This window comes from Hevea brasiliensis, chromosome 11 (genome assembly GCF_030052815.1).
Source record: "Hevea brasiliensis isolate MT/VB/25A 57/8 chromosome 11, ASM3005281v1, whole genome shotgun sequence".
Lineage (NCBI taxonomy): Eukaryota > Viridiplantae > Streptophyta > Magnoliopsida > Malpighiales > Euphorbiaceae > Hevea > Hevea brasiliensis.
The window spans coordinates 99298744-99310465 of record NC_079503.1 but is presented as its reverse complement, the minus strand read 5'-3'; positions in this window follow the sequence as shown (position 1 = coordinate 99310465).

Sequence of the window (11722 nt, the reverse complement as noted above, 5' to 3'; positions counted from 1 at the left end):
TAGCATCAAACTGGGCTGGAGCAGGCATGAACACTGTGTACTTACTGAGTCGGTCTACCACGACCATGATGTTGCCAAGGCCTCCTACCTTCGGCAATCCCACTATGAAATCCATGGAGATGCTCTCCCATGGTCGGCTGGGTGTAGGGAGAGGCTCTAACAACCCTGCAGGTCATCTCTGCTCGGTCTTATCCTGCTGACAAACCAAACAAGTCTTCACAAATAGCTAGATATCATCTCCCATACGCAGCCAGTAGTAACCTCGCTCAATGAGAGCTTGGGTGCGCTGCGCACCAGGGTGGCCTGCCCACCATGTATCATGGCACTCTTGCATCACTGCTTTCCTCAAACAGCCCCATTTTGGCGCAAACACTGCTCCCCTCCTAGTCCGCACTAACCCTTGGTCGTCCCTCCAAAACCTGCGGGTCTTCCCTTGGCCAATCAACTCAATCAACAACTTGGCCTACGGATCATGTTGGAGGCCCTCCACTATGCGCTCCATCAAGCTAGGAGTAGGCTGTGTATTTGTTGCCGCCAACTCCACCTTGTGACTCAAAGCATCCGCAACGATGTTAGCTTTCCTGGGCTTGTACTCCATAACGAAGTCAAACTCTCCTAAAAATGCTTACCACCGAGCCTATTTCGGAGAAAGTTTCTTCTGTGTGAGGAAATAACTGGTAGCTACATTATCTGTCTTCACTGTGAATCGGCTACCCAACAAGTAGTGCCACCAAGTTCTTAGGCAATGAACCACTGCTGTCATTTCTTTTTCCTGAACCGTGTATCTCCTCTCGGTCTCATTCAGTTTTCGACTCTCAAATGCAATGGGATGTCTCTCCTGCATAAGCACACCTCCAATAGTAAAGTCAGAAGCATCTCTATGAACCTCAAATACTGAAGAATAATCGGGCAGTTTCAGGAATGGCTCCTGCTTGAGTGATAGCTTCAACCTCTCAAAGAACTGCTGGCATTTTTCATTCCATTCCCACGGCTTGTCTTTCTTCAACAAATCCGTCAATGGGGCAGCTATGTGAGAGTATCCCGCAATGAACCTCCTGTAGTAGTTAGCCAACCCCAAGAATGACCTCAACTCCGGCACTTTCTTGGGCAGTTCCCAATCCTCTATGGCTTGGATCTTGGCTTTATCCATTCTAATCTGCCCATGGCCAACAATATGTCCCAGAAAACCCACTTCTTCTTGCGCAAATTCAACTTTTCCTTCTTCACAAATAGATGATGTTCCCTCAACTTCTTGAAGACCAACCGAAGATGTTCAAGGTGTTCTTGCAACGTCCGGCTGTACACCACTATGTCATCTAAATAAACCACAACAAAGTCATCAAGAAAAGGGCGAAATACCTTGTTCATCAATGTGCAGAAGGTAGCTGGGGCATTTGTGAGACCAAACGGTATGACCCGAAACTCAAAAGATCCATAGCGAGTGATACAAGCTGTCTTTGGCTCATCTCCCTCTGCTATGCGCACCTGATAATAGCCAGACCTTAAATCCAGTTTAGAGAACCACCTAGCATCCCCAGGTCTATCAAACAGCTCGCCAATGTGTGGGATAGGATACTTGTTTTTCACGGTGATTTTATTCAGTGCCCGGTAGTCGATACACAACCGCAAACTGCCATCCTTTTTCTTTTGAAATAAAACTAGTGCATCGAATGGAGCTTTTGATGGTTGTATAAAACCAGCATCTAGCAACTCTTTAAACTGCTTCTTCAGTTCCTCAAGTTCAGGTGGCGCCATAAGGTAAGGTACTGCACTGGGTGGCTTCGCATTAGGTAGCAAATCAATCACGTGGTCCACTACTCTTCTAGGAGGTAGCTGCTTCGGCAATTCACTTGGCATGACGTCTTGGAATTCTTCCAACACTTGCTGAACCTCTCGGGGCAAGTCTATGGTACCATCAACATTCTCGGCTTACAAGGCTACCAAGAAAGTTGGCTCATTCTTCCTCACGCCTTTAGCCAACTGCAAGGCCGACAAAGTGCTTTCACCATTTTTCCTCTTCAATGGAACCATACACGCACCACTACTTCCCACAATGCACAAACTATCGGCAAATGGAATAGGTATAGCCCGTACCTTGTCAATGAAATCTATCCCTAATACACAAGAATAATCGTCCATGGCAACAATAGAAAAATCAAGAAGACCATGCCACTCACCTATGTTCACGGCCACATTGTCTGCCACACCATGCGTAGGGGTTGGTTGTGAGTTCACCGCTTTCAGCCAACTAGTTTGCTTGTGGTACTGTATGCCAAGCTTCTCGGCCTCTTCAAGCCTCATAAAGTTGTCTGTAGCCCCTGTATCAACCAGTGCTAGAACCTCACTCTGCCCAATCTTGAGTTGTGCGAACAGTCTCCCTCTCTTGGTCACTTGAACCTCAACTTGCTTACCCTTACCAACGGCAACCAGTTGCATGGATCCCATGCTGGGACCTTCTGGACGTGGTTGAGCATCCTCTTTCTCTACAGCCCGAGCATCCAAAGCAGTGCTTTTGGGGCAGTCCCTCGCCCTATGTGGACCTTGGCACGTGAAGCATCTCAAAGGGGGTCTCTCGCTTGAGTTATTGTTGGAGTCATCAAACATTTGATACTTCCCATTCCAGTTTCCCTTTTTACCATTCCATGGCTTCTTGCTTTTTCCCTCCTTCGGACCTTCCTTGTGGCCCTCCTTGCTACTGCCCTTCTCCCCATTATTTTTACCTTTACCGTCCTTGTGCTTGGGCTTGTCACTCTTCTTATATTCAGTAAGGGACTCGGCAATGGTAATAGCTGTAGCAAGGCTTTGAGCACCTCTACTTTCCACCTCTAGCTTCGCTCAAGCTTGCTGTCCATCCTTGAAGAAAAACAACAATTCCTGGTCCGGGTGCTCAGGAACCTCCAACAGAATTTTCGAGAACTCTTTTACATATTCTCGGATGGTACCTCTTTGAGTAAGCCTCCTTAACTTGGCTCGTGCTTCATCCGCAGCACGCTCAGGGTAAAACTGCTTCTTCAACTCTTGCTTGAACTCAACCCTTGTTTTTATGGTACACATCCCTTTTTCCATGTCAACCATCTTGCGCCTCCACCATACTATAGCACTCTCGGCTCGGAACAATGGTGCATTGTCCACCTTTCTCGAATCCTCTTCAACTCCAAGAGCTCGGAAATATTGATCAAGAGCCCACAAGAATTGTCTATTTCTCGGGCGTTCCTTGCTCCTTTGAAGACACTAGGTTTGGGCACCTCAACCCTACTCGTAGGAGTAGCAAGAGCATGGTTGGTCCCTACTCCTTGGGCCACCAACCTTTTCAACAATACAAGTTCATCTTTCACCTCACCATTCATTCTCTCCATTTCTTCCTTGAGTTGCCGGTTCTCTTCTCTAATGGCAGAAATCTCCTCGGCATGAGCAACCTTTAGAGCCTCATTTTCGCTTGACAACCTCTCCAGGGCATCACTCACGGTAGCTTGGAGTTTCCCACAGGCTTCCTCTAACCCATCCCTAAGCTCCATCACTCGGCTCTCTATATCTTCGAGCCTATCATCCCCAGCTATCAAGTGGTGCTCCATTTTAGCCAACCTCACCTCCACATCCCCCAAGTCTTCTCTCGCACGAGAGGGATCTCTAGGCTTGGTTTTGCCCTTCCTCCTACCTCAACCTGTTTGCTCTTCCACCATAGAAACACCAGCACCTTGTTCTTGCTCACCTGAATCGGCCATGTTGCCCAACACTCACCAAGTGAGCTCTGATACCAACTCACGGTGGGACAGTTCCTCTACCCCAAAACAACCCCAAACCGTGTGGCACTCACTCCCTCCAAGCAAGTCAGCCTCCTTTAGTCCCAAGGACCCAATCGGCAACACTCCCAATCACAAGGAAACCAACCAATATCAAGCAAGCAACAAAAACACAAGGCAACAATAAACATACACAATCACATGCACGTAAAGAAAGGTATAAAGGAGAGACAATTTCTGGTGCCGAGAGGCTACTTTTTGTATTCCAAGCTTTACAATTACAAAGCAAATTTGCTCTCCACTCTCACAAATGAAATCATTCTCATGTGTATAAAGAAATAGGGGACAAAGCCCTTATATACACTACATGGCTGAAGTCCTAATGATGGCCAACATGTGGCTGCCTTTAAACTAATTTGAATTACACAAATCAAGGGCTAATTGGGCGGCAAGTTTTGGTTAGTGGCCATGAGGAAGAAGCAGCCCATGACACCTAGCATCTTCATGGGCAGGAGATAATGGGAGCCAAGTGATTGGGCGCCTAAGTGCTCGGGTCCCACCAAATTGGGCTTTGATTGGGTGGGACAATTCCCTCCAACAATTCTCACGCTGCATGAAAGGAAGCTGGCCATGCAAATTGGCTCTTGAATCCACCTGCCGTGCCATCCTCAAGACACCTAGCAATTCCCATGCAAGTCCACTTGGCAAGGCTCTATGTGCTGTCCCCAATTCTCGCTATACATGTCCCGGGTACAAGGAAAGTGGTGTCCCACTTTACCACGGCATGTGCTAGCCACTATGGCCCATTAGTGCGCCACTAAGTCCCCCAACCTGCACCCACATTATTCCTCACGTAATTCTTCATGGCCCATGCAAGTTACGTCCATCACAATGAGACCAAAGCACACTTGTTGGATTCATTTGGACAGCCATAACGCAGAAAATTTTTGGATAGTGCGGGAGCAACTTCTTCGGATAACACTTGCCCATCGAGCCCCTGGCAGTGTCCAGCTGCCCCCAATTGCCCTCGACGCTCGCCCATCGGGCCCGTGGCAGTGCTCAGCTGCCAGCAATTGCCCCTGATGCTCCCCATCGGGCCAGTGGCAATGCCCAGTTGCCCCCAATTAGCCCCGACGCTTGCCCAACGGGCCCGTGGCAGTGCCCAGCTGCCCCCAATTGCCCCTGACGCTCGCCCATCGGGCCCGTGGTAGTGCCCAGCTGAAGCCAATTGCCCCCGACGCTCGTGTTACCCCCAAGAAGTTGCTCCCGCATTGTCCAAAAATTTTCTGCGTTATGGCTACCCAAATGAATCCAACAAGTGTGCTTTGGTCTCATTTAAAGGGACGTAAATATGCATGGGCCATGAAGAATCACGTGGGAAATTAATGTGAGTGCAGGTTGGGGACCTAGTGGCGCACTAAAGGGCCATAGTGGCCAGCACATGCCGCGGCAAAGTGGGACGCCACTTTCCTTGTACACGGGACGTGTATTGTGAGAATGGGAATCAGCATGGTGCAGCGCACAATGGCCTCTCCAAGTGGACAATTGCATGGGACTGCTAGGTGGCGTGAGAGCATCACGGCAAGTGGAGCATGGGACCAATTTGCATGGCCAGCTTCAGCCCATGCAACGTGAAGATGAAGGAGGGAATTGTCCCGCCCAATCAAGGATCCAGCTGGTGGGACCCGGGCACTAAGGTGCCCAATTGCTTGGCTCACAATGGTTCCCGCCCATGAAAATGCAAGGTGTCATGGACAGCTTCTTCCTCATGGCCACTAACTTAAACTTGCCGCCCAATGAGCCCTTGATTTGTGTAATTCAAATTAGTTTAAAGGCAGCCACATGTTGGCCATCATTAGGAGTTCAGCCATGCAGTGTATATAAGGGCTTTGTCCCCTATTTCTTGGTACACATGTGAGTGATTTCATTTGTGAGAGTGGAGAGCAGATTTGCTTTGTAATTGTAAAGCTTGGAATACAAGAAGTAGCCTCTTGGCACTAGTTTTTTGTCTCTCCTTTCTACCTTTCTTTACGTGCTTGTGCTTGCATGATTTATTGTTGCCTTGTGTTCTTGTTTGTTTGCTTGAGATTGTGCCATTTCCTTGAAGTGGGGAGTGTTGCCGATTGGGTCCTTGGGACAAGGAGAGGTTGACTTGCTTGGGGGAGGCAAGTGCCGCACGGCTTGGGGTTTGTTTTGGGTTTTGAAACTGTCCCACCGTGACAGTTGGTATCAGAGCTCACTTGGTGAGTGTTGGGCAACATGGTTGATTCAGATGAGCAAGAGCAAGGTGCTGGTGTTTCTATGGTGGAAGAACAAACAGGCGGAGACAGGAGGAAGGGCACAACCAAGCCTAGAGATCCCTCTCGTGCGAGAGAAGACTTGGGGGATGTGGAGGTGAGGTTGGCTAAAATGGAGCGCCACTTGATAGCCGGGGATGATAGGTTCGAAGATATAGAGAGTCGTGTGATGGAGCTTGGGGATGGGTTAGAGGAAGCCCGTGGGGAACTTCAAGCTGCAGTGAGTGATGCCCTAGAGAGGTTGTCAAGTGAAAATGAGGCTCTAAAGATTGCTCATGCCGAGGAGATTTCTGCCATTAGAGAAGAGAACCGGCAACTCAGGGAAGAAATGGAGAGAATGAATGGTGAGGTGAAAGATGAACTTGTATTGTTGAAAAGGTTGGTAGCCCAAGGAGCAGGGACCAACCATGCTCTTGCTACTCCTACGGGTAGGGTTGAAGTGCCCAAGCCTAGTGTTTTCAAAGGAGCAAGGAATGCCCGAGAAATAGACAATTTCTTGTGGGCTCTTGATCAATATTTCCGAGCTCTTGGAGTTGAAGAGGACTTGAGAAAGGTGGACAATGCACCATTGTTCCTAGCCGAGAGTGCTATGGTATGGTGGAGGCACAGGATGGTTGACATGGAAAAAGGGACGTGTACCATAAAAACGTGGGTTGAGTTCAAGCAAGAGTTGAAGAAGCAGTTTTACCCTGAGCATGCTGCGGATGAAGCACGAGCCAAGTTAAGGAGGCTTACTCAAAGAGGTACTATCCGAGAATACGTAAAAGAGTTCTCGAAAATTCTGTTGGAGGTTCCCGAGTACCCGGACCAGGAGTTGTTGTTTTTCTTCAAGGATGGACTGTAAGCTTGGGCGAAGTTGGAAGTGGAAAGGAGAGGAGCTCAAAGCCTTGCTACCACTATTACCATTACCGAGTCCCTTACTGAATACAAGAAGAGTGAGAAGCCCAAGCACAAGTATGGCAAAGGTAAGAATAATGGGGAGAAGGGCGGTAGCAAGGAGGGCCACAAAGGAGGTCCGAAGGAGGGAAAGAACAAGAAGTCTTGGAATGGGAAAAAGGGCAACTGGAGCGGGAAGTATCAAAGGTTTGATGACTCCAACAACAACTCAGCCGAGAGACCCCCTTTGAGGTGCTTCACATGTCAAGGTCCGCATAGGGCGAGGGACTGCCCCAAAAACTCTGCTTTGGATGCTCGGGCTGTTGAGAAAGAGGATGCTCAGCCACGTCTAGAAGGTCCCAGCATGGGATCCATGCAATTAGCTGCCGTTGGTAAGGGTAAGTAAGTTGAGGTTCAAGTGGCCAAGAGAGGGAGACTGTTCGCACAGCTCAAGATTGGGCAAAGTGAGGTTTTAGCACTAGTTGATACAGGGGCTATGGAAAACTTCATGAGACTTGAAGAGGCTGAGAAGCTTGGCATACAATACCACAAGCAAACTAGCTGGCTGAAAGTGGTAAACTCACAACCAACCCCTACGCATGGTGTGGCACACAATGTGGCCGTGAACATAGGTGAGTGGTATGGTCTTCTTGATTTTTCTATTATTGCCATGGATGATTATTCTTGTGTGTTAGGGATGGATTTCATGGACAAAGTAAGGGCTATACCTATTCCATTTACCGATAGTTTGTGTATTGTGGGAAGTAGTGGTGCGTGTATGGTTCCATTGAAGAGGAAAAATTGTGGAAGCACTTTGTCGGCCTTGCAGTTAGCCAAAGGCGTGAGGAAGAATGAACCAACTTTCTTGGTAGCCTTGCAAGCCGAGAATGTTAGTGGTGCCATGGACATGCCCCGTGAAGTGCAGCAAGTGTTGGAAGAATTCCAAGACATCATGCCAAGTGAATTGCCGAAGCAGTTACCTCCCGGAAGAGAAGTGGACCACGTGATTGACTTGCTACCTGGTGCGAAGCCACCCAGTGCAGTACCTTACCGTATGGCGCCACCTGAACTTGAGGAACTGAAGAAGCAATTGAAAGAGTTGCTAGATACTGGTTTTATACAACCATCAAAAGCTCCATTCGGTGCACCAGTTTTATTTCAATAGAAAAAGGATGATAGTTTGCGGTTGTGTATCGACTACCGGGCACTGAATAAAATCACCAGGAAAAATAAGTATCCTATCCCACACATTGGCGAGCTATTTGACAGACTTGGGGATGCTAGGTGGTTCTCCAAACTGGATTTGAGGTCTGGCTATTATCAGGTGCGCATAGCAGAGGGAGATGAGCCAAAGAAAGCTTGTGTCACTCGCTATCGATCTTTTGAGTTTCGGGTCATGCTGTTTGGTCTCACAAATGCCCCAGCTACCTTCTGCACATTGATGAACAAGGTATTTCACCCTTTTCTTGATGATTTTGTTGTGGTTTATCTAGATGATATTGTGGTGTACAGCCGGACGTTGCAAGAACACCTTGAACATCTTTGGTTGGTCTTCAAGAAGTTGAGGGAACATCACCTGTTTGTGAAGAAGGAAAAGTGTGAATTCGCGCAAGAAGAAGTGTGTTTTCTGGGACATATTGTTGGCCATGGGCAGATTAAAATGGACAAAGCCAAGATTCAAGCCATAGAGGATTGGGAACAGCCCAAGAAAGTGCCGGAGTTGAGGTCATTCGTGGGGTTGGCAAATTACTACAGGAGGTTCATTGCGGGATACTCTCACATAGCTGCCCCATTGACTGACTTGTTGAAGAAGGACAAGCCGTGGGAATGGAATGAAAAATGCCAGCAGTCCTTTGAGAGGTTGAAGCTAGCGCTCAAGCAGGAGCCAGTCCTGAAACTGCCCGATTATTCTTCAGCATTTGAGGTTCATACAGATGCTTCCGATTTTGCTATTGGAGGTGTGCTTATGCAGGAGAGACATCCCATTGCATTTGAGAGTCGGAAACTGAATGAGACTAAAAGGAGATACACAGTTCAGGAAAAAGAAATGACAGCAGTGGTTCATTGCCTAAGAACTTGGCGGCACTACTTGTTGGGTAGCCGATTCACAGTGAAGACAGATAATGTGGCTACCAGTTATTTCCTCACATAGAAGAAACTTTCTCCAAAATAGGCTCGGTGGTAAGCATTTTTGGGAGAGTTTGACTTCGTTATGGAGTATAAGCCCGGGAAAGCTAACCTCATTGCAGATGCTTTGAGTCGCAAGGTGGAGTTGGCGGCAATAAATACTCAGCCTAATCCTAGCTTGATGGAGCGCATAATGGAGGGCCTCCAACATGATCCGCAGGCCAAGTTGTTGATTGAATTAATTGGCCAAGGGAAGACCCGCAGGTTTTGGAGGGACGACCAAGGGTTGGTGCAGACTAGGAGGGGAGCAGTGTTTGTGCCAAAATGGGGCTGTTTGAGGAAAGTAGTGATGCAAGAGTGCCATGATACCAGGTGGACAGGCACCCTGGTGCGCAGCGCACCCAAGCCCTCATTGAGTGAGGTTACTACTGGCCGCGTATGGGAGATGATATCCAGCTGTTTGTGAAGACTTGTTTGGTTTGTCAGCAGGATAAGACCGAGCAGAGGCGACCTGCAGGATTGTTAGAACCTCTCCCCACACCCAGCCGACCATGGGAGAGCATCTCCATGGATTTTATAGTGGGATTGCTGAAGGTGGGAGGCCTTGGCAACATCATGGTCGTGGTAGACTGACTCAGTAAGTACGCAGTGTTCATGCCTACTCCAGCCCAGTTTGATGCTAAAGAGGCTGCCAGATTATTTTTCAGGGGCGTAGTGAAATATTGGGGATTGCCGAGGGACATTGTCAATGATAGAGATGCGAGGTTCACCGGCAGATTTTGGTCCGAGTTGTTCAGATTAATGGGGACAGACTTGAGGTTCTCTACCAGTTTTCACCCCCAGACCGATGGGCAGATGGAGAGGGTGAATGCATTATTAGAGCTTTACTTGAGGCACTTTGTCAGTGCTAACCAGAGAGACTGGCCAGAGTTGCTTGATGTGGCTCAGTTCTCATACAACCTTCAGAAGAGCGAGGCAACGGGAGCAAGTCCCTTTGAAATTGCCACAGGTCAGCAGCCTCTCACCCTTCACACGGTGGCAATTCCATATAGAGGCCCGAATCCTACAGCCTTTCGGTTTGCCAAAGAGTGGAAGGAGAAAGTCGAGCTAGCAAAAACTTCATTGGCTAGAGCTTCACACAAAATGAAGAAATGAGCAGATGCTAAACGAAGACATTTAGAGTTTGATGTGGGAGACTTGGTGCTAGTGAGAATGTTCCCCAGAACTCATGGCAAGTGGCACAAAGGGTTGTTGAGGAAGTATGAGAGACCGTTTCCAGTAGAGCAGAGAATTGGAAAAGTGGCTTATCGTGTGAGACTGCCAGCACAATTGGAGTGCCATTCGATGTTCCATGTTAGTCTTTTGAAGCCATACCACACCGACCAAGAGGATCCAGCCAGGAATAAATCAAAACGGGCGCCAGTTACAGTGACAAGCACATTAGAGCATGAGCCCGAAGAGGTGATAGCACATCGGGTTGTTCCTCCATGGGGCGCCCACCCTGGTTATATGGAGTATTTAGTGAAATGGAAGGGCCGTGGAGCTGAAGAGACTAGCTGGGAATATGAGTTGAAATTATGGCAGCATGAAGATGTGGTGAGGAGGTGTGAGCTTGAGGCAACGAGGACGTTGCCGGAATGAGTGGGGGAGAGTGTTACCCCAAAGAAGTTGCTCCCGCATTGTCCAAAAATTTTCTGCGTTATGGCTGCCCAAATGAATCCAACAAGTGTGCTTTGGTCTCATTTAAAGGGACGTAAATATGCATGGGCCGTGAAGAATCACATGGGAAATTAATGTGAGTGCAGGTTGGGGACTTAGTGGCACACTAAAGGGCCATAGTGGCTAGCACATGCTGCGGCAAAGTGGGACACCACTTTCCTTGTACACGGGACGTGTATTATGAGAATGGGAATCAATATGGTGCAGCGCACATAGGCCTCTCCAAGTGGACAATTGCATGGGACTGCTAGGTGGCGTGAGAGCATCACGGCAAGTGGAGCATGGGACCAATTTGCATGGCCAGCTTCAGCCCATGCAACATGAAGATGAAGGAGGGAATTGTCCCGCCCAATCAAGGATCCCGCTGGTGGGACCCGGGCACTAAGGCGCCTAATTGCTTGGCTCACAATGGTTCCCGCCCATGAAAATGCAAGGTGTGATGGGCAGCTTCTTCCTCATGGCCATTAACTTAAACTTGCCGCCCAATGAGCCCTTGATTTGTGTAATTCAAATTAGTTTAAAGGCAGCCACATGTTGGCCATCATTAGGAGTTCAGCCATGCAGTGTATATAAGGGCTTTGTCCCCTATTTCTTTGTACACATGAGACTGATTTCATTTGTGAGAGTGGAGAGCAGATTTGCTTTGTAATTGTAAAGCTTGGAATACAAGAAGTAGCCTCTTGGCACTAGTTTTTTGTCTCTCCTTTCTACCTTTCTTTACGTGCTTGTGCTTGCATGATTTATTATTGCCTTGTATTCTTGTTTGTTTGCTTGAGATTGGGCCGTTTCCTTGAAGTGGGGAGTGTTGCCGATTGGGTCCTTGGGACAAGGAGAGGCTGACTTGCTTGGGGGAGGCAAGTGCCACACGGCTTGGGGTTTGTTTTGGGTTTTGAAACTGTCCCACCTTGACACTCGCCCATCGGGCCTGTGGTAGTGCCCAGTTGCCCCCAATTGCCCCCGACG